The sequence below is a fragment of the Mus musculus genome, chromosome X (assembly GCF_000001635.26).
Source record: "Mus musculus strain C57BL/6J chromosome X, GRCm38.p6 C57BL/6J".
In the NCBI taxonomy this organism is placed as follows: Eukaryota; Metazoa; Chordata; class Mammalia; order Rodentia; family Muridae; genus Mus; species Mus musculus.
In genome coordinates, this window is record NC_000086.7 from 137,185,652 (window position 1) to 137,210,085 (window position 24,434).

Below are 24,434 nucleotides of genomic sequence, written 5' to 3' on the forward strand. Positions count from 1 at the left end.
TGTGATTTCTTTATTGTTTCTAGTTCCATTTCTAGATCCTGGATGGTATTGTTTCTTTTCTTTGCCTGTTTGATTGTGTTTTCCTGTAATTCTTTAAGGGCTTCTACCTGTTTACCTGTGTTCTCCTGTATTTCTTTTCTTTTCTTTTCCTTTCCTTTCCTTTCCTTTCCTTTCCTTTCCTTTCCTTTCCTTTCTTTTCTTTTCTTTTCTCTTTCTTCTCTTCTCTTCTCTTCTCTTCTCTTCTCTTCTCTTCTCTTCTCTTCTCTTCTCTTCTCTTCTCTCCTTTCTTTTTTCTTTTGTTTTTGTTTTTGTTTTGTTTTTTCGAGACAGGGTTTCACTGTATAGCCCTGGCTGTCCTGGAACTCATTTTGTAGACCAGGCTGGCCTCGAACTCAGAAATCTGCCTGCCTCTGCCTCCTGAGTGCTGGGATTAAAGGCATGCACCACCACACCCAGCTCTCCTGTATTTCTTTAGGGGAGTTATTTATGTCCTTCTTAATGTCCTCTATCATCATCATGAGAAGTGATTTTAGATCTGAGTCTTGCTTTTCTGGTGTATTGGGGTATCCAGGACTTGCTATGGTGGGAGAATTAGGTTCTGATGTTGCCAAGTAACCTTGGTTTCTGTTGCTTATGTTCTTACACTTGCCTCCTGCCATCTGGTTATCTCTAGTGCTACCTGCCCTGGCTATGTCTGATTGGAACCTGTCCTTCCTGGTTGTATCAGAACTCCTCTGAGTCAAGCTGTCTCTGTGATCCTGTGATTCTGGGATCCTGTGATCCTGAGATCCTGGGTGTGATGTAGATCCTGGGAGTCAAGCTGCCTTTGGGACCTTGATATCCTGGTGTGACCAAGCTCCTGGGATCCTCTGATCCCCTGATCCTGGGAATGTTAGAGCGCCTGGGAGTTGCCTCTGGGTGTTGTGGGGCTGGCTGTGGAGTTTACACCCAAGGTTGATTAATTAAATTTTAATTAAGCATTCTATGAAACAGAGCACAAGATGACGTGCAAGTCAACCCAGAAATCTCTCATCTTGAGGTGATTGATGAAAATAATGAGATGTGGTTCTGACTAATGCCAGGTGCCAATTTTATTAAAATGTTTGTCATGAAATAATAATTACTAGAAGTCAATTAACAACACTGTTTAGTGCTGTACAGTCATATTAGACTTTTATTTTCCCCTTTTATACTATATCTGCAGGTGAAACATATAGGGCAGATGATCCATAACTAACTGTGTTACGGATCAGCAGATTCAACCAACTGCTGGTCAAAATATTTGAGATGAAGATGTCTGTGTTTATTCTGTACAGATTCTTATTCTTGTGATTATTCTATAAACTTACAGTTAAAAATAATTTATGTAGCATTAAGCTTATGTATTTTTAGTAGATCAGAGGTGATTTAAAGTATATGTGGATGCAAATAAAGTCGAATGCAAACACCATACTATTCTATATAAGGGACTTGAGCATCCTTGGATTTTTGTATCTTCAGAAGAGTTTTGGAACCACTCCTTCATAGATACAAAGGGGAATCAATGATTTTCTTCCATGCTTACAGGAAAAAAAAACAAAAAAAACAAAAACAAAACAACAACTGAGAGCAAGAGTAGTAATGTGAGCATCACACAATAAAGCCACATAGCAAAGCCACATAGCGAAGAGCCACCTCATTTGCAAAAACATGAGAATTAAGACTAGATATAAGGTTAGGAGTAGTAGATACCACTGAGGAAGTCTTTAGTATGTGCCAGACATGGAGCTTTTCTGAGTACTTACCTGTCCTCTCAATCATTCCAGGCTCATTGTGGTAACTTCTTGGGTAGGAAGTGACACTCACCTTTTAAATCCATGCAACCTAGCCCTAGAACCCATGCTTTTAAACATTCTTCATCATCCCTGTGTGTCTTCTTGTTTTAATTTCTGTTTGTTCTGTAGGAATCTGTTTCATCATCTTTAAAATGAGTGAACAGAACTCAACAACCTTAAGATCCTTTTCCGATCTCAATATGGTCATCACAAAAGCTAATATTTATTGTTTACTGTGTGTTAGACAATGCAAACACTGTGTAATTATCAAATGGCAGCACAGTCCTGATACCATGGAGATGGATGATCATCTTACCACTTAATACACTGGTTCTCAACTTTACTAACGCTCTGACCTGTAGTTAGAATGTTGGTTTCTTAAAAAAAAATCCAGTTATGTTATGTGAATATAGTCTTGTGTTTTAATCACAGGTGTGGGATATGGGGGCTGCTTCAGATTGTCCACAGCAGCTAAATATACTTTGTCTTGTGCTCTGGCAGAGGTGTGATTTTGCCAGCTGAAGATAGTTTCCATTTGGAATTCTGGGGACTCTTGAGAGGGTATAAAATGCCAGAGCCCAGATAGAGAAAGGAGGTGTCTGCTTTCCCTGCTGCTGCTGGTTGCTGTTGTTATAGCTTGCCAAGTGGTCATGAGCAAAGAGACAATATGAGGAATAAGAGGAAGAGGAGGAGGAAGAGGAGTAAGTTGGAGATATCCTGATGATGAAGATTGGACTTGCCCCAAGGAACTCAATCCCTTGAATCAGCAGAAAGTAGTCTAATGAGGTCCAATGAGATCAATACCCCCTCCCCCCTCTAACCCTCCTTCTCTCCTACCTAGAGTTGGGGATTGGAAGGGTTTGGGGTAGAGAAGGGTGATAGGAAAAAAGAACCCAATACAGTAGCTCAAAATTATGGTTACAGTGATCTTTTAATATAGTTCCTCATGTTGTGGTGATCTCCAACCATAAAATTATTTTTGTTGCTACTCCATAACTATAATTTTGCTATTGTTATGGGTCAAAGTGTAAATATTTTGGAGATAGAAGTTTGCCGGAAGGGTCACCCCCACAGGCTGAGAATGCAGTGTTAACACAGTTGCATTGACAGATAAGGACACTGTAATATACCCGAGGCCAATAAATCACAGACACATGCTTGTAGTACCACATGGAGGAGATAAAGCACAGAATTTGTGTGTGAGTTATATTCATTAGCAAAGTCATGGCAGAATGCATGTAGTCCCTAGAAATCTCATTATGTCTCTTCACAGGCCAAGCTGAGATATTCTGTAAGCACTGTGTGCAGTCTAATTATCAGCAAGGGTAGACTCTGCCCAAGTTAATGCATGAGATTTAGGACAGAGAGTACTCCAAGAAGAGTGAACTCTGATACAAAAACGGGTCACATATGTATAGATACTCTAAGAGGCACCGAGAAACATCCCTAACAAGGGATCTCCCATAGCAGGGACACACAATGATTCAAGCATGTGGAGGGTCAGGATCTGCATACCATAGGTCATAGGAACAGCTTTGTCTATCAGGAATAGTGATGGTAGCCAAAGGCCTTTACTCTTTGAAGATGAGCTCATTGCAGTTGAGTTCCTTTCTACTAAACTACCTAAAATGAGAGGGAAATGACTCCACATGGTCATTTGCTTCCTGTCAAGGATTCCTGACAGAACTGGAATCAAACTGTGCTGGCTAGTTTTATTTCAACTCGACACAAGCTAAAGTCACCAGAAAGGAGGGAGCATCAAGTGAGAAAATGTCTCCATAAGATCAGGCTGTAGGCAAGATGTAGGGCATTTTTTCATTTAGTGATCAATGTGGGAGGGCCCAGTTTATTGTGGGTGGTTCCATCCTTGGGCTGGTAGTCCCTAGTTGTATAAGAAAGAAGGCTGAGGAAGCCATTAGGAGCAAGCCAATAAGCAGCATTTCTCCCTGGCCTCCACATCAGCTCCTGCATCCAGGTTCCTGCCCTGTTTGAGTTCCTGTCCTGACGTCTTTTGATGATGAGCTATGATGTGGAAGTATAAGCTGAATAAACCCTTTCTTCTCCAACTTGCTTTTGGTCACAGTATCTCTTCATAGCAATAGTAACCCTAACTGAGACAAAGGTCAAGCTGTGTGATGCCAGAACATCACCTCTTAACCAAAGACCTAGGAAGTACAAATTCTCAGCCCACTGCTAAGATTATTTGGTGCTCTTACTGTAACACAGGGAAAGGAAGTTAGCTTTTTAGTATTTTCCTTTGCTATATGGATTCCAGTGCCTCATAATTGCTAGGTAAACATTCCACCACTGAACTACACCCTAGTTCTCTCTCTCTCTCTCTCTCTCTCTCTCTCTCTCTCTCTCTCTCTCTCTCTCTCTCTCTCTCTCTCTTTCTCTCCCCCCATTTTTCTTTTTAACACAAGGGCTTCCTAAGTTGTTCAGGCTGGCCTCAAGATTGTGATCTTCCTGCCCCCATCTTCCTAGTATTTGGTGTTACAGTTGTGTACCACCATACATGGTACAAGTTAACTTTGATTCAATGGAACCTAAAATTGAGTCCTGGCTATCTACTTAACAGGTGTAAACTTTTGGTTAAATGACAAAATCTCTCTGAGAATCTGCACGAGGAAAACCACTCTTCCACTGCTATCTAATTCTGCAATGTTGGAATAATTAATGTAAAGCTCATAGCCTTGTATTTGGCAAATAAGAAGTTCTCTATGAAGGCTGTCTGCTGTTATCTTTTGTGGTGCTGTTTCTATTACTGGTATTCGTTCCCAAAAAGCTCAATTCTGAGATAATCCACAAGATGTCCCCCCTCTCAATAGAAAGTTCTGTAGCTCAGCTATGTGTATAAATATGTATGTCTAAAGATGTAGTTCTTGAAAAATGACTTTCATGTCTGTGTTTGCCTGTGCAAAAGCATATATTGAACCATGTGCCCAGGAGGAAATCATAGTTGGCATTGGAACTGATGCACATATGGCTCACAAGGCAGTTCTAAGGCTAGCCAGTTATTTTCCAGTCTGAGTGTGGGTAATGACTACATCCTTGCAGTACATCCTCAGCATGGCAGAGTTGAAGGAGATTATTGTCCACCCTCAAGTCCCAAGGGAAGTGTACAGCTCTTGAAGAGTATGAATGTGTGTGCACACGTGTGTATATTCCCATGTTCATAGCAGGGAAAGAGCCTTCTCCTAACATTTCCCTCAAATATAGAGAGATTGTTTCACTTGCTATTCTATGAATTTGACTCTTGGTAGGTTCTTGTAATACAATATGAATCCAGTAATATACTCTATAGTTTTGTATAGAACAGTTAATACCAGACCTAGAATAATCACACATATTCAGGCTGACAGAACAATAGGAAATCAAGTGCAGAGGCTACATATGCAGCAGAAGAAATATAGCTATTGAATCATTTAATTTTTAGCCAATTGAAAAATCTTTTCCTCTCAGTCAACACAGGGAATAAGAAAACAGAACAGCTGTTTCTGATTCATTTCCCCCTCCCATTCAACTCATTTGCATACTTAGTAAAGGTCCTTGAGGCTGGTAAATATTTTGCCCATTAGTTTATTGTACACAGGTTTGTGTCTCCTAAGGATAATTTTCTTTGTTGTTTCTGAACGAAGGACGAGAGTGTCTCAGCTGCTATTTTGGCACTGCATTACTTTGTACGTAGTAAGTACTTAGTGGGTAGGAGTACAATTTTATTTTTAAAATTCGGAGACTATTTTTCAGTCTACTCTGGACTCAAGTTAGTTGCCACCGAGAAAAAGTGATAGTGCAGTGGATATCACCTGCTTTCTTTTATTTTTGGTTCCTATATGTTATATACATACACAGAATCATGGATGCTTGGGTGACATAAAAGTAGAAGTAAAATTGTCTAGGGAGACAATGGTGTTTGAGGTGTTATCAGTAGCAAGGGGTCTTTATGGTGTCTCCTCCCCAGTACATAAATGTTTGAGGCAAAATTATTGCTGCTTCTGCTTGGGACAGAGCAAGCTGGAAACTGTTGAAATGTAGTTCTGTCCCAGAGTACTCTGCAGTTGGGAATCAAGCATACAAAATGGCCTTCAGTGTCCAAAGTTTGTCTTTAATTTAATGCTTTTCAGAGCAAACCCTGTAAGCTTTCACTGTCCATGGTGTGGGTATATACAGTTTCTTTCTGGACTATCCCTTTCCCCCACACATACACAAGAGAAAATTCTGGAGACTCCAGTGAATATTAGCATTGGTTTCTGGTCAGTCTTCCTCCTGGCTTATAAATGACTGTGTTCTTGCCGTGCTTTACATGACAAGACATTTCTTCTTAGACAGTTTGTACAAGAGGAAAAAGTGCTCTCTGGTACCTCTTTCTCTTTTTATAGGGATATTGCCCCTATTAAATTAGAGTACCATTCTTTCAACTTCGTTTAACATTATTACATTCTTTAAAATTATTTTAAGAGTTTTTATGTACACACACACACACACACACACACACACACACACACACAGAGTTTGTGCTGAGCATTTCCTTTCTGTCTTGTTGCTGATACCCCATTTCAAACTACTGTTGTCTCCTCAGACAACAAAACTTCTACTTTTATGTCACACAAGCATCCATGATTCTATATATCTATATAACATGTAGGAACCCAAAATGAAGGAAAGCATGTGATGTATGCTGCACCATCACTTTTTCTTGGCAACTAACTTGAGTCCAGAGTAGACTGCAAAATATTCTCTGAATTTTAAAGATAGAATTATAGCTCCTACCCATTAATTGCTTGCTATGTACCATCTGCTAAGATCTTTCTGCAGTAACTATTTTAACATGTACGACATTTCTAAGAGGAGGATTACTATGTCTGTCCTTATTGTATCAATGAGAAATGGACTTGTCCACAGTCAATGAGCTAAGTATATAGCAGTCTATGTACTTGGTTACCATACTCTTTTCCTGGTCCAGGACACATTGCCTCTGCCCTCTGGACCTAGGGAACTCCTTTTACTATTAAACTATAGCTTTGCAACTTATGAGATTTATCATTTGGACCTTAGTTAGATAGTCTTCACTTAAAGAAATAATTCTAATATTCAGTTTGGGAGCCAGTAGATATTAGGTATTTTTTGTTTGGCTCTTCGTAAGATCAGGGTTGTAAATGAGAATATTTAGTATGTGTTTTCACCCACATCACTAAGGGCAATGCTAAGTTGTAACTACATTTGAAGATAAGCCCTTTAAGAAAGCAATTAAGATTAAATGAGGTCATTAATGTGGTCCTGAGTTGATAGGATTAGTGTATTTATAAGAGACTATGGAGAGACTGGCCTCTATTCTCCCTTCTCTCTTCTCTCCCCTATCTCTTTACCCTCCCCATTTCCTTCTCTTGATTTCCATGAGCTCTTTGTGGAATTCAGGGCTTTTACATCGTCAGAAAATTGTGGGAAGGTTTTTAGTCTTTGGTTCTTAATGATTTCATCTTTCCTGGGCTTCTAGCAGTGGCATCAGGTGCAGGTTCTTGTGGTCCATCTTTGGGACTAATGTATCCCATTTAGTTCAGAGGCTGCATAGCAGGAAGTAGAACAGTTTGACTTTTGGAACTTAGGCTGTTGAACCTGTAGTTTAAACTATTGTTACATAAAGTGTGTGTGTATGGACAAGCAGTTCTGGCAGCATCTGGATAGGAGTACAAAACCTTGGGTCTCACCATAAACTTCCGTAATAGGAATTTGAACTTTAATAAGACCCTCAATAATTGATATGCATGTTCAAGTTGGAGAAGTAGCAACTTAGGAATCTAGTGCTACTTTCTGTTTAGTGGACACTAGGAAGGGGAAATCAGATGCTATCATTACTTATCAGCTTTCTCTCCTCAGTAACACCCATTGCTATTCCAACACTGGAAGGCCTGGCCTGATTTTTGGCTCTTGCTCTTTTCTGATTGGGGTAGGCCTTAGTAAGTATGACTCATAGCCGTCTTCACAGTAGTCATGCGGATGGACAGATCTTTAGCTCTGGACCTCAGAATGAATCATTTGACATTTTGGCGTGTCTATCTAACCTTCCACTTCTAGTTTACTTCTTTTAATGAGAAATTTCCCACTGGCTGAGCTGAGCACCAAAAGAATATTAGGAAATAAACGGCATTGGGGGCAGTAACAGAAATAAGATCAACATAGCTTGGAGTTGATAGTTTTCTGTGGGGCCTGAAGAGCTAGCTCAGCAGTCAAGAGTCCATTTCTTCCAGAAGACCTGGATTTGGTTCCTAGCACCCACATGGTGACTCACAAATATCTCTTACTTTAGGTCCAAAGGATCTAATGCTCTCTTCTGGCCTTCTTGGGCACCAAGGACACATGTGATGCACAGAAATACATGCAGGCAAAACAACTGCACACATAAAACTAAATAAATAAGTACCTTACTTTAAATTTTTTGCTGCAGCTAATTCCCATAGTATATGCAAATTCAGCAATATTGTGTATGGATTGTGTATGGATCACTCCTATGGAAGATTTCAGCAAAACTCTCAGACAAAAAATTATTTTTGGAGTTGCATGTAGTTTCAGACAGCATGCTTTGTTTTGAAAGCTTTTTCTTATTTATTATTTTTTTTTCTAGGCTAAAAGTAAAATGAGTTTGTATTCTGTGAATATACATCTGAAAACAGAGGGAATTCACAGGCTTGAGCAGAGGCCTTGCAAAGTGTTCAGAAGATTAAAAATTTCCTTTTAGATAATCAGAGACATGCTGTGGTCCGGCCTCCCAAGGTGTGAGTAGATAGATAATTAAAACTTGGGTTTGACTTCCCTGTGCTCTTTGCAGGCTTGTTGTCTCCCAGGTTTCCTTGGTAAATTCAAGACCCACTTTCTTATCAGTGATTCTTGCCTAGGCTTGCAGGATCCCAGTATTGGGGAAGCTGAAGACAGACTCCTGCTTTTCTCTTCTTTCCAAGTCTTGTGGTCGTTAACTTTTGATTTCCATTACTGCACGAAAGTCACCACCCTGCTGCAAACGCAAGTCTTCTGCATGTGTTTTGATTACCTTGTCAGAGGCCGAGCAGGAGGAGGTGGAGCAGTGGTGCTACTCCTCCACTGTTATTTCTGCTTCCCTTACTTGTCACATCTGTCATTTTCAGGGGCAATCATATCCATGGAAGCATTATTTTTAGCACTTTAATTATTTTGAATGTCTAAGGACACAATTAACATATCATCTTGGTCACACTGATGGGCTGCAAGGGATTTGGGTTTCTAGGGTGGCTTCCCAGAGCACTTCATGTGGCAGATTGAATTGGGTAAACTCCATGGGCTGTTAAGCCACTCCCTAGAGAAAACTTCCAGTATTTATTTTAGCATTCAAAAGCACTTTAAGGAATCAGATGCGGTGGTGCGTGTCTGTAATCCCAGCACCAAGGAGGCTGAGGCCAGGCATTGCTATGAGTTTGGAGCCAGTCTGGCTTACATAGTGAATTCCAGACCAGCTTGGGATATACATACAAACACTATCTCAAAAACAAACAAAAAATTGTAAACAAACAAGTCACACTCAAGGTAGGTGTTTTCGTGTGTTCCTGAGATCTCAGTAGGCAAGAGGATTACCGCAAGTTCAAGGCTATCATGGTCTACATACATAGAAAGGTCCAGGCCAGCCAGGGCTCTAAAACTAATTCTTGTCTCAAACAAACAACAAGGACAAATCATGTTTTAAGCTTTTCATGATGTCCTATTGTTCACCATCCTTCTTGTCTCATTACCACAAACCCTGACTCTATTGCATTGTCCTTTCTAGGGGCTGCTGTTATAATCTCAACTTCTGGTACAAAGGAATAACAGTGGTACCTAACCTTTGTTGAGTTTTTAACTCTGGCCCAGGCACCCTATAAATACTCTTTAAATTTAGCCCTCACACAAATCCTCTATGTTGTTATTGCTATCTTCATTTTACAGACAAGGAAACTGAAGAGCAATAACTTGCTTAAGGCCCCATAAGCAGTTTATCTGAGACTGCGACTTTGGCTCGAATTTCAATGTACGTACTTTGTATTTAGTTTTTATTTTGGGTGGTTTTCTTTTTATATTTTGTCGTTTTTGATGAATCATAACTATAAATAACTCCAAATGTACTTAGTGATGTTATGCTATATGTATGTAGTACAGGATGATTTTGTCTATCTAATTAACGTATCCATCAGTGTAAATACTTTTAAAGTTTTCTTTCCAGAGATTACCATATAACTACATCATCCCCCCTTCCTTTTCTCCCTCCAAGTAGGCTTGCTTAACTAGGATTAGTGTTGATCTAATGAAACACCAGGACCAAAAGCAAGTTGGGGAGGAAAGGGTTTATTTAGCTTATGCTTCCAGGTATATATACTTCCATCATAGGGGGACGTTAGGGAAAGAACTCAAGCAGGTCAGAAACCTGGAGGTAGGTTGATACAGAGGCCATGGAGGGGTGGCTGCTTAGTGCTTTGTTCCTCATGGCTGCTCAGCCTGCTTTCTTATGGAACCCATGATTCCTAGCCCAGGGTAGTACTACACATATTGGGCTGAGCCCTCACACATCAATCACTCAATCACTAATTAAGAAAATGCCTTACAGGCTTGCCTGCATCCTGACCTTATGGAGGTATTTCTTAGTTAGGTTTCTTCCTCTCAGATGACTATAGCCTGTGCCCACTTGACATATCCATCCTCTATTTAAACTTCATGGCCTATTTTTTCATTAATTGTTATTACATGTACATGCTACACACACACACGCACACACACACACATACACACACATCCATAAATCTGTATAAGGTTACTTTTGTATATGTTTTCAGGGATAACCACTTGTTATTGGATAACTAGTTGGTGTGCTTTTCTCTGGGGAAAACTATCATTCCTTAGTTCTCAGCATTCCTTAGTTGCCTGTAGTTCTTTGTTTAGGACTGAGACAATTTGTTCACATGAGCATGTTTATTGGTGTTGTCTTTGTTCAGTTTCAGGTCTTGTTTAGGAAGCAGTGTTGGCTTAAAGTGTGTGTGTGTATGTGTGTGTGTGTGTGTGTGTGTATACACCTGCACATACACGTGTGCCTATGGGTATGTGCCTATACATATGGAGGTCGGACATCAATATTGGGTACCTTCCATAATTGTTCCTCATCTTATTTTTTGAGACAGGCTCTGTCGCAAAACCAAGAGCTCACTGCTTTGACTTGGTCGGCTGGCCGGTGAGCTCCAGGAATCTACACGTTTCATTTCTTCAGTGCTAGACAGTGATGCATGACGCCACGCACAGCTTTTTATGTGGGTGCTGGGAAGCTAAGCTTGGGTCTTCATGCTTGAGAGGCAAATACTTTACTGAGTCTTGTCCCCAGCATCTTTTTTTGTCCTAAAAGTATTTTAGTACAAAAATTATTTATTTCTCCTATTCAGTTGAACCTTTGTAACATTTGACCAATAGCCACTGGTCTATTATGCTTCTATGAGTTTGTTTCAGACTCCACATATAAGTAAGAAAAAGTGGTTTTGGTTTATCTAGCTGTACTTGTACTTTCAACTACCATGTTATACTGCTCTCAACTCAGACACCAATAACTAATCATTACTGAGTGCCTACCTTCTCCCAGTACTGTGCTAAGTCCTTCATATGTGTTAACTTACTCACTTTATCTTCTTAATGATTCTATAACATAGATTTTATTATTACCCTTAAATTTCTGAAAAAGAGGCTGTTGTACACAGATATTAAATAATATCCCTTAGTCACATTGTTAAGTACCAACAGGCAAAAGTATCCTTCAGACATACAGCAGTCTCTAAACTATTTATCCTTCTCATATGTTGGCTTCCAGAGGTCTGTACAGGCAAGGCAATGGGTGTCGAATAGTGAGTTTATTTTGCTTTAGAGCAACACCTAGGAAGAATAGATAACTACTATTCACTTTTTTTTTTTCAAGACAGGGTTTATCTGTATAGCCCTGGCTGTCTTGGAACTCACTCTGTAGACCAGGCTGGCCTCAAACTCAGAAATCCGCCTGCCTCTGCCTCCCAAGTGCTGGAATTAAAGGCGTGCGCCACAACTGCCTGGTTACTATTCACTTTTTATTAGTTACCATGAGGAATGTGAGCAGGATTGTTAGGGCTACTGGTTTTTAAGAGTCAAACCTCATATATGAATCTTTACACGTATTTGCTGAAAAGTGCTATGCCAGATTTAAAATATTTACTGATAGGGAACACTGAGTTATTAGTGAAGGATGGTTAATTTTACATACTTATCAAACATTTCCTGAATGTTTTAAATGAAAGTTGTATATACTTTATATATTATTGTTAATTGTAAACCTCATGTTGTTATTAAGACACTTACTCTGCCTCTGCTTTCATTGGCAACAAATAAGTTTGCAAGATGATTTATGTATATTTTACAGTTTAATTCCTCAGTAATGTTATACAACTACTGAAACAAAAATTCAGATACTTAGAATTTAATGTAGCAAGGCTGCATATTAAATTCTTCTATCATATTCCCAAGTGTAAATAATTTGTGTCTGTGAATAAGTCTTTATAAACTTTGTGATGAGCAATATATTCAGCCTATACCACACACACACACACACACACACACACACACACACACACACACACACACGCTACATATTTGTCAAATGGGTCTGGTCTGCCCATTTATAACCTGATGTCCGCCAGTTTGCAATCTTTGTTTGAGGAGACATATTATTTTCTTCTTCTTCTTGCAGTTGCATTGCAGGGCATTGCAGGGTTTAGATCAGGTAGTGGCCAAGCATAGTGACTTGATGTGCTCTTCTTCTGGCCTATACATGTCTGAAACGTGATGCTGTCTCTTAGGACACTTTGTTACATTTCTCTTGCTGATTTTAAGGACTGGTGTTCTTTTTTTCTCATTTACAGGGAAATTCTAAATCAGATGGACGTGGAGCTTCTAGACTATCTTCTGCAAAAGCTGTTTCCATGTAACAGCTTTCAAAAGTGCAACTGAGGGTGGAAGAAAGGGCCAGACCAGGACTTTTCAATCCTAACTGTACATTTGAATCACCCAGAGATCTTTTAAAAAATGCTGATTCTATAGCTATGGCATCAGAAATACTGATTTAGATTGTTTATAGTGGGACTCTGGGCACTAGTATTTTTTTAGAAAAAGCTCCCTAGATATTCTAATCTGCAGCAGGGTTGAAAACTGACTAAATTGATGAATATGTGTTTGTCAGAAGGTCCCAAATATCCACTTTGGGTCTTGATCAATTGCTTTCTCCTTTACTAAAATCAGAGACGTGTATAATAAGGAACCAGGACAGACTAACTGTACAATTATGTATTGTTTTGTTGTTAACCAGAATACGGTTGTTTATAATTATATAGTAGCTGGTTACATAGGCAAGAACATAGGCTAATGTATATATTTGATATAGAGACTGGCAGAGCAGAGAACTTCTGAAGTGGATTCTAATGATCCCTACTGTCTGGTTGTCACATCCTTGTGAAATCCCATCCCTCCCATTACACGTGTGCTGGATCTAGTTTTTGCTTTCTAACAAAGACATTACAGCAAAAATACTCTCAGGTTGATTTCATTATTAGCTTACAAGACACTAACTTGCTTTACTGCTTCTTTCACTGTACGTCTGTACCTCTATTTGCTTGCTCACGCTAACGAGACATAAAATACGTTGCCATATAGTGAGCTGACCTATGCAAAGGCTCAAATGGCGTGGAAATGAGAGTTGCTACTCCTGGACAGCTGGGGGGAGGATCTGAAGTCTCTATTTCCACAGTCTATGAGGAACTGGATCTTCCTAATGGCCACAAGAATTAAGTTGGTGGCAGATCTTGTATTTGTGCCTTGAGAGCATAGGAGGCCAGACAGGCAACTCAATTTTAATCATTCAGGGATCCTGAGTCAAAGGATGCACCTAATCTATGCTTGTCTTTCAAACCCATAGTGACAGTGCTATTAAAAGTATGTTGTTTTAAGCTTCTAAGTTTGGGAATTATTTGCAATGGTAACATATGATGATAACATATGATATATGATATCATATGATAACATATGATGAGGTGATAACCCATTCAGTTAAGCACTAGGCTGTAGATGGGGTTCTCCAGCTTTAGTGTGCACTAATTTACCTCACTCAGCATGATTACAGTACAGATTGCTAGGCTCTGCTCTCAAATGTTTTGACTAAGGATGTCCAAGGAGTTCTGGAATTTTTTTTTTTTTATCACATAGCTCGTGTTATCCATGCAGTTGTTCATGGGGATCACATCTCTAGAACCATTAGCAAGAGGGTGGAGTTAGCCATTGGAGAAGCAGAAAACGTGTTGGAAGACCAGTGATTATCACAGGAGATAGGCCCATTGGAGCATGAATTTTTTTTTCCTGTTTTCTCTTTTTTTTTCCATTTTTGATTAGGTATTTAGCTCATTTACATTTCCAATGCTATACCAAAAGTCCCCCATATCCACCCACCTCCACTCCCCTGCCCACCCACTCCCCCTTTTTGGCCCTGGTGTTCCCCTGTACTGGGGCATATAAAGTTTGCAAGTCCAATGGGCCTCTCTTTCCAGTGATGGCCGACTAGGCCATCTTTTGATACATATGCAGCTAGAGTCAAGAGCTCCGGGGTACTTGTTAGTTCATAATGTTGTTCCACCTATAGGGTTGCAGATCCCTTTAGCTCCTTGGGTACTTTCTCTAGCTCCTCCATTGGGAGCCCTGTGATCCATCCAATAGCTGACTGTGAGCATCCCCTTCTGTGTTTGCTAGGCCCCAGCATTGTCTCACAAGAGACAGCTATATCTGGGTCCTTTCAGCAAAATCTTGCTAGTGTATGCAATGGTGTCAGCGTTTGGATGCTGATTATGGGGTGGATCCCTGGATATGGCAGTCTCTACATGGTCCATCCTTTCATCTCAGCTCCAAACTTTGTCTCTGTAACTCCTTCCATGGGTGTTTTGTTCCCAAATCTAAGGAGGGGCATAGTGTCCACACTTCAGTCTTCATTCTTCTTGAGTTTCATGTGTTTAGCAAATTATATCTTATATCTTGGGTATCCTAGGTTTGGGGCTAATATCCACTTATCAGTGAGTACATATTGTGTGAGTTTCTTTGTGAATGTGTTACCTCACTCAGGATGATGCCCTCCAGGTCCATCCATTTGGCTAGGAATTTCATAAATTCATTCTTTTTAATAGCTGAGTAGTACTCCATTGTGTAGATGTACCACACTTTCTGCATCCATTCCTCTGTTGAGGGGCATCTAGGTTCCCCCCAGCCTCTGGCTATTACAAACAAGGCTGCCATGAACATAGTGGAGCATGTGTCCTTCTTACCAGTTGGGGCATCTTCTGGATATATGCCCAGGAGAGGTATTGCTGGATCCTCCGGTAGTACTATGTCCAGTTTTCTGAGGAACCGCCAGACTGATTTCCAGAGTGGTTGTACAAGCCTGCACTCCCACCAACAATGGAGGAGTGTTCCTCTTTCTCCACATCCACGCCAGCATCTGCTGTCACCTGAATTTTTGATCTTAGCCATTCTGACTGGTGTGAGGTGGAATCTCAGGGTTGTTTTGATTTGCATTTCCCTGATGATTAATGTTGAACATTTTTTCAGGTGCTTCTCTGCCATTCGGTATTCCTCAGGTGAGAATTCTTTGTTCAGTTCTGAGCCCCATTTTTTAATGGGGTTACTTGATTTTCTGAAGTCCACCTTCTTGAGTTCTTTATATATGTTGGATATTAGTCCCCTATCTGATTTAGGATAGGTAAAGATCCTTTCCCAATCTGTTGGTGGTCTCTTTGTCTTATTGACGGTGTCTTTTGCCTTGCAGAAACTTTGGAGTTTCATTAGGTCCCATTTGTCAATTCTCGATCTTACAGCACAAGCCATTGCTGTTCTGTTCAGGAATTTTTCCCCTGTGCCCATATCTTCAAGGCTTTTCCCCACTTTCTCCTCTATAAGTTTCAGTGTCTCTGGTTTTATGTGAAGTTCCTTGATCCACTTAGATTTGACCTTAGTACAAGGAGATAAGTATGGATCGATTCACATTCTTCTACATGATAACAACCAGTTGTGCCAGCACCAATTGTTGAAAATGCTGTCTTTCTTCCACTGGATGGTTTTAGCTCCCTTGTCGAAGATCAAGTGACCATAGGTGTGTGGGTTCATTTCTGGGTCTTCAATTCTATTCCATTGGTCTACTTGTCTGTCTCTATACCAGTACCATGCAGTTTTTATCACAATTGCTCTGTAGTAAAGCTTTAGGTCTGGCTTCTCCAAAATTGACCATATAATTGGTCCTGTTTTCTCTTTTAATAAGGGGTTTTACTCAAAAGGGTAGCTTTGAAAATCTCTAGCTTGTTGTGAAACCAGAAAGCCAGGGAGCTGCCTCATCCTGACACCGTGTGTGAGCCACGCTTTGGTGTTTGTGGCACGCCACTGCCACCCCTGGAGTCAGTGCACCTCTGAAACAAAGCCAGCGTGAAAACCGAGGAGGACTCAAGTCCCACTTTGATTTAAGGAAAAGGACAAGTTTTTAATACAGGAAAGCAGAACACAAAAAAGTAAACAAATCCTTAGAAATCACTAGATATATGTGTGTTTATATAATTGGGATCATCATCAATATTTTAAGCCATTAAAAATCAGGTTGCCCAGTAAGAAGGACACATGCTCCACTATGTTCATAGCAGCCTTATTTATAATATCCAGAAGCTGGAAAGAACTCAGATGCCCCTCAACAGAGGAATGGATACAGAAAATGTGGTACATTTACACATTTAATGGAATACTACTCAGCTATTAAAAACAATGAATTTATGAAATTCTTAGGCAAATGGATGGATCTGGAGGATATCCTGAGTGAGGTAACCCAAACACAAAAGAACTCACATGATATGCACTCACTGATAAGTGGATATTAGTCCAGAAACTTAGAATACCCAAGATATAAGATACAATTTGCTAAATGCATGAAACTCAAGAAGAACGAAGACCAAAGTGTGGACACTTTGCCCCTTCTTAGAATTGGGAACAAAACACCCATGGAAGGAGTTACAAAGTTTGGAGCTGTGTCAAAAGGATGGACCATCTAGAGCCTGCCATATCCAGGGTTCCATCCCATAATCAGCTTCCAAATGCTGACACCATTGCATATACTAGCAAGATTTTGCTGAAAGGACCCAGATATAGCTGTCTCTTGTGAGACTATGCCAGGGCCTGGCAAACACAGAAGTGGATGCTCACAGTCAGCTATTGGATGGATCACAGGGCCCCCAATGGAGGAGCTAGAGAAAGTACCCAAGGAGCTAAAGGGATCTGCAACCCTATAGGTAGAACAACATTATGAACTAACCAGTACCCTGGAGCTCTTGACTCTAGCTGCATATGTATCAAAAGATGACCTAGTCGGCCATCACTGGAAAGAGAGGCCCATTGGACTTGCAAACTTTATATGCCCCAGTACAGGGGGACACCAGGGCCAAAAAGTGGGAGTGGGTGGGTAGGGGAGTGGGGGGGGGAGGGTATGGGGGACTTTTGGGATAGCATTGGAAATGTAAATGAGGAAAATACCTAATAAAAAGTATTAAAAAAATCAGGTTGCCACCTTACTTTTTCTTTTGGTACTGGGGATATTCTTATTAAGAAACCCAGACTCTATTTGAATGGCCTCGCCCAGCTTTCTCTCCACTGTGCCTCATCTCCACCATGTACTCCACACCCAGAGTTCAACCTAAACTCTGCAGCCAGAGGCAGAACCAGCACTCATTCTGGAGTGAGGACAATAGGCATGTGAGCACAGCTGAGCACGGACCTCACACTTCCCTGGGAGAGCAGCGAGTACCCACAGCTGGTCTGCAATCTTTCAAGGGTGCCTCCTCTCTTCTCTGCTGCTGCTGCTATTCACTGCTTTGTTCTGCCCAGAAGCAAGATGGCAATCTTAATCAAATAAGGAAGCTAGATGTTTAAAATAACTTAAAAAAATCACTTTTATATAAAGCAGCAAAAACATATTTTCCTCTCTGCGGAAAGAAAAATGTTAACAAGGAACATGGTGGTGTGGTAGGCTGTCCGTAATTTCTGCTCCACTGGATCCCATGAGCACCTCAGAGTTGTGCCTTCACCAGTCACGTTTTCACTTTCTTCTGTGCTGAAGCTTTCATTTTCAGACCTGGTCCTATTAGGGATTGAGTTTTCCCCATTGATGAGCCCGTTTTTGGCAGCCTTGACTTTGCTGACAGCCTCTGTGAGGCTCAGAGACTCCTGCACACCTGCCTTGTTCTCTAGCTTTCTCAGGACCAGAGGGAGCCTTGAGTCCCCCACATCACCCTCCAAGAGCCCCATGTCACTCTCCTTGTATCTGGGCAGTGGTAGCCTCTCCTCCATGTGTTTGCAGTAGTACTCCCGGTTCATGGCTGTACACTTCACTGCTTTTTTCAAAATCTCCTTCTCACCCAAGAGCAATTTGATGGCCAAGAGGTCAGGATTTTTCAAGACGATCTTATCTTTTTCAATTGTTGTTTTATATGTTTTTAAAAGAAGTGAAGCTCTGTCTTCCAGAAATGTCCAAAGTTTGACCTCATTGTCCCAGCTGACAGGAAACTCCGCGTTCCCCAGAGTGAAGATCCTGTCGATGGCGCTGTCCCCTAGCAAATGCTCTTTCAGCTCCTCTTCAGTCATGCAGAATATTCGGAGGAAAGCTAGAAGCGGGGCAGAGATGGGTGGCTCAGTAAAATGCAGTGCAAAAACACTGGATGTTGGGATGCCAGCCTGAGCCAAGACCCCAGCCTCCATGGCGTAGAGCCTGTCACTTTTATTCACGCCAAGCTTTATTTTCACACTGTCGTGTGTCAAAGAAAAAAAAAAAACACCGTGGATCACAAACTCTGCATTTGACCGAGTGCCATAAAAAATATAAATCTGATCTCCAGCTTGAAAGAGCTATGCACTCACAGTGGCCATCTTCCACGTTATAGCCCGTTGTGATCAGGCCATTGGTATGATTGCACATGTCCCATAAAGGAATCAGAGCCAAGGTCACCCGGGAACCATCCTCTGTAGGAATCTGGTTTTGCCGTGTCATAACCGACAGGACGTCCCACCTGTAGTCCTCTTATGTGAAAGAATCCTTCAAGGGCAGTTTGTTGGCATGAGAATGGGTCTAGATGACTTTATAGAAACAGGCATACTGGCACGCTGATTTTTTTAAAAATTTTTTATTACATATTTTCCTCAATTACATTTCCAATGCTATCCCAAAAGTCCACCATACCCTCCCCCCCCCCACTCCCCTACCCACCCATTCCCACTTTTTGGCCCTGGCGTTCCCCTGTACTGGGGCATATAAAGTTTGCAAGTCCAATGGGCCTCTCTTACCTGTGATGGCCGACTAGGCCATCTTTTGATACATATGCAGCTAGAGTCAAGAGCTCTGGGGTACTGGTTAGTTCATAATGTTGTTGCACCTACAGGGTTGCAGATCTCTTTAGCTCCTTGGATACTTTCTCTAGCTCCTCCATTGGGGGCCCTGTGATCCATCCAATAGCTGACTGTGAGCATTCATTTATGTGTTTGCTAGGCCCCGGCATAGTCTCACAAGAGACAGCTATATCAGGGTCCTTTCAGCAAACACTTGCTAGTGTATGTAATGGTGTCATCGTTTGGAGGCTAATTATGGGATGGATCCCTGGATATGGCAGTCTCTAGATGGTCCATCCTTTTGTCTCAGCTCCAAACTTTGTCTCTGTAACTCCTTCCATGGGTGATTATTTCCAGTTCTAAGAAGGGCAAAGTGTCCACACTTTGGTCTTCGTTCTTCTTCAGTTTCATGTGTTTTGCAAATTGTCTCTTATATCTCGGGTATACTAAGTTTCTGGGCTAATATCCACTTATCAGTGAGTACATATCATTTAAGTTCTTTTGTGATTGTGTTACCTCACTCAGGATGATGCCCTCCAGGTCCAACCATTTGCCTAGGAATTTCATAAATTCATTCCTTTTAATAGCTGAGTAGTACTCCATTGTGTAAATGTACCACATTTTTTGTATCCATTCCTCTATTGAGGTGCATCTGGGTTCTTTCCAGCTTCTGGCTATTATAAATAAGGCTGCTATGAACATAGTGGAGCATGTGTCCTTCTTACCAGTTGGGACATCTTCTGGATATATGCCCAGGAGAGGTATTGCTGGATCCTCTGGTAGTACTATGTCCAATTTTCTGAGGAACCACCAGACTGATTTCCAGAGTGGTTGTACAAGCTTGCAATCCCACCAACAATGGAGGAGTGTTCCTCTTTCTCCACATCCTCGCCAGCATATGACAAAAAGGCCACCAACAGATTGGGAAAGGATCTTTACCTATCCTAAATCAGATAGGGGATTAATATCCAATATATATAAAGAACTCAAGAAGGTGGACTCCAGAAAATCAAATAACCCCATTAAAAATGGGGCTCAGAGCAAAACAAAGAACTCTCAACTGAGGAATACCGAATGGCTGAGAAGCACCTGAAAAAATGTTCAACATCCTTAATCATCAGAGAAATGCAAATCAAAACAACCCTGAGATTCCATCTCACAACAGTCAGAATGGCTAAGATCAAAAATTCAGGCAACAGCAGATGCGCGCTGTGTTTTTATACTGGCTGAAGACATCATAGATGGCTTGTATCGACTGAAGATATAGTACTTCCAGTCTTCGAAGTAGAGAGGGGTGTCATATTCACTGGGGAGGGTCTGAATAGAATGGCTGCCAGAAAGAGTTGGGGCTGGCTCACTCACACAGCAGATGAAAGGCCAGTGCAATTTTTCCCATAGCTTGGAGAATTCGGTCTTGAGAATACAGGGGCCCCGATACTGAATTCTTAGCAGATTCAACAGTCATTAGTTACTTTTCGTGGAATCTATAAAAATAATTCTTCTGCCTTGATGTGTCTTGTTGCTCTCAAACCAAAGCCCTCTTCTTTGAAGTTAACCATTTCAAAACCCTCGACAGAAGCCCCGTTTTCAGAGGCCTATTTTATTAGATCAGGGAAGTATTCTTTTCTTTTCCCATTAAAAGTAACAGACAGACCTTTTTGCTTCTTTCGTATTTTCTCAACCAGAGCCCGGATCTGTGTGTACTCTTCACATTCCCTCCCTGGGCCGGGTGCAGGACTGCTACATTTCTGCAACAGGTCACTTGTCAGGTTCAACATTTCCTTTAGTGACACGGTGGCTGTTGCTCCAGTACCTGATTTTTGAGTTTTCACTCAACTCTTCTTACCCATTTTCTGACTGCCTGCTTGTCTTTGCATAGCAGCATGCCACAATCCAGTCGGGACCCCACTGTCTGCTTCAACCAACCCCCAGGCGGTGGGCGGTGGTGGCGGCAGCAGCTGGACAGGTGGTTAGGGCTAGGGTTAGGGTTAAGTTGGGAAGGCTTATGGAGTATGTGATATATAAAGAAGCACCGAATGTTGAATTGTGAAAAACTATGGAGGTCAGATGAGCTTAGTGGTTGTACACTGTATTGGTTGGAGGGAGAGAGATTAAAGTCATAGCTCTGAACCAAACTGCTGAAATCAAGGAGCTAGAGGAAAAGCATAAAGTATGTATTAGAAATTACTAGATGACTATTTAGGCAGGAACTGAAGAAGAGAGTGATTCGGAGCCTGTTGTTCTAACACAGCGGTGTCATTGGCAGATGGACAAATTGGGAGGGGAGTTTTGGGACAAATTGGTTTAGGGTATATATCTCTCCTAGGAAAATTTAGTGTCCACCTACTTTCAATGAATAAGATTTGTTCTTTGAAGATGAGTTGTTTATCAAGTGGACCAGATGGAGGTAAAGTACTAATTCAGTCCACTGGGCCTCAAAATGTGTTCCCAGACCGGAAGCATAATTATCACTTGAGAATCTGTTAGCTGCTCTATGGTGCTAAGGTTAGTGGTATGCTTGCACTAGTCTTTATTAACACATGGCCAGATGCCTTGGGATATAGCAGTCTACCAAATGGAAAAGGGGGAATACAGATTGAGGAAGAAGTGACTGCTCCTGATGAATGGATGTTATCAGCTGTCATGATGAGAGAGAGAGACCTATATATTGGTGTGTCCTCCCCTTGTGAGAGTCCAGTCATAAGCTGAAGCAATGCCGTGGCTTTGCATCAAACTTTGGGGTCTTAAGAATCATGTATTTACTAGCTAGGCCATTGGGCTGCTCTAACTCAGCCGAGCATGAATGGGCAACTTTGACAGTGGCTGACTAATCAAGGTAGGAAGCATAAGGTTGGGCTTCATTTGTTCTGACAATTTCCCCCTACAGATGAACCTGATGGTTATACAGAACAAAATGTTTTCTTATTTTCCAACTGTACGTATTCACCATTAGCCCCTGTCCATATAAAGCTGCCCCAGTGAAGGAGAAGGATCTAGGATTTAGAGAGAGTGAATACCAGTATTTTCAATGGCTGTGTTATGACAGAAATAAAAAAAAATCCAGTTCAAATCGTTCTGAGTGGGAAAACAAAGGCAGAGCTTCTGCTCACAGTAGATGACTCATCAAGTGCAGCCTGAGAAGCTGACATTGGCAGGTTACTGACACCATCCAACTGTGTCAGCTTTAAAAGAGCTGCTGCCCTGTGTGCTATATGGCCCTATTGCCAAAGGACTCCTAAATCAGTGAACCTTATATTGTCTTATGTAGGCCAAAAATGTGGTTATCTCAGAAGCAAAGACCACCATTGAATGAAAAAATTTTAACCTCAATTCTAAAGTTAACTGAAAAGCCTCCTCTATGAGCTGGCGAGATGGCTCAGTGGTTAAGAGCACCGACTGCTCTTCCAGAGGTCCTGAGTTCAATTCCCAGCAACCACATGGTGGCTCACAACCATCTGTAATGAGATCTGATGCCCTCTTCTGGTGTGTCTAAAGACAGCTACAGTGTACTCACATACATAAAATAAATAAATCTTTAAGCCAGGCAGTGGTGGCATACACCCTTAATTCCAGAACTTGGAAGGCAGAGGCAGGCAGATTTCTGAGTTCGAGACCAGCCTGGTCTACAGAGTGAATTCCAGAACAGCCAGGGCTACACAGAGAAACTCTGTCTCAAACAAAACAAAATAGCCTCCTCTACGAAGGCTTTCATCAGGGCATGGGGATTGCGTGTCTGTGAATCCCAATTTTGGGAAGCCAAGGCAAGATGATAGAAAGTCCCTCCCCACCTCTCCTTCGCTCCAAATCTTCTCCTTTTCTGTCTCTCATTAGAAAAGAACAGGCTTCTAGGAGTTAACAACCAGGGACTGGGAGGAATAGAGGGAGGGGAAACTGTAATCAAAATACATTGTATAAGAAAATAATCTATTTTCAATAAATGAAAAATGAAAAATAAAATGAGCTAATTTTTGAAGCTCCCCATAATTACTAAGACTGGCGATCTGGAATGGTATATAGTGGTTTAGATATGCAAATACAACAAAATAAAAATCAAGTGAAAAATCTAAAAAAAAAAAAAAAGTAGCTAGAAAGTTCCAGGCCAGTTTGGACTCCACAATGAAGGTCTAATTTCACTGCATTGTTCTTTACCTCCTCCTAAGCTTCCTAAGATGGCCATTGTTCACCCTCCACACCATTCTATTCCCACTCCAATGAGACATAAACAGCATTCTTTTAATTCCTTGCTGTATCCTCTAAAAATACCTAATTTGATGGCCAAAGTCACTATAGCCTTACTTCCTCTGCTCCTGACCATAATTATAATCTTGGATGTATACCAAACTGGAAATAAAGTTGGGTCTGTTATTGTTTCTGTAAATCATTTTAGTATTTTTTGTTTGGTTGCTTTTGGTCCATTCTGCAAAACTCCAACTCTTCTATCTTCCTCCATTGCTATCATATTCCAACTTTTTGGTGATTTTTTTTTCCTCATTTATTGAAGACCTTGTTTTTGACCTGCTCTATTCCTTTCCCTTTCATCATTTTCAAGGACTTCTACATCATGATGTCAATAATTTCAAAGCATCTGCATCTGTCTCAGTCAGCTGCTTGTTGGGCCTCTCAGAGGACAGCCATGCTAGGCTCCTGTCTGTAAGCACACTGTAACAACAGTAATAGTGTCAGGCCTTGGAGCCTCCCCTTGAGCTGGGTCCCACTTTGGACCTGTCACGGGACTGCCTTTCCCCCAGTCTCTTCTCCATTTTTTGTCCCTTCAGTTCTTTTAGACAGGAACAATTCTGGGTCAGAATTTCTGACTGTGGGATGGCAACCCCCTGTGGTTGAATTAGGCAAAAGCTGGAAGAAGCTGAGGAGGGCAACCCTGCAGGAGGACCAGCAGTCTCAAACAACCGGGACCCCTGAGTTCTCTCAGACACTGAGCCACCAACCAGGCAGCATACACCAGCTGGTCTGAAGCCTCCTGCCAGGTCTGGCCCTAGTGGTAGAAGATGTGCTTAACCCTTGAGGGCCTGCGGCTCCAGCCAGTGGGGAAGCTTAGTAGGGAACATCCTCTTGGAGACGGGGTTGGGGGCGGGGGTGGGAAAGAAGGAGGAATGTGATGAGGAACCGTGGGATGGTTGAATGGAAGGGGAACAACGACTGGACTGTAAAAAA

At 41.4% G+C, this 24,434-nt stretch overlaps 1 pseudogene; it reads right to left on the reverse strand.

Moving 5' to 3' along the window:
• Nucleotides 1-17,834: 17,834 nt before the first annotated feature.
• Gm8036 lies at nucleotides 17,835-21,112 on the reverse strand (annotated as a pseudogene).
• Between the last annotated feature and the right edge of the window lie 3,322 nt (nucleotides 21,113-24,434).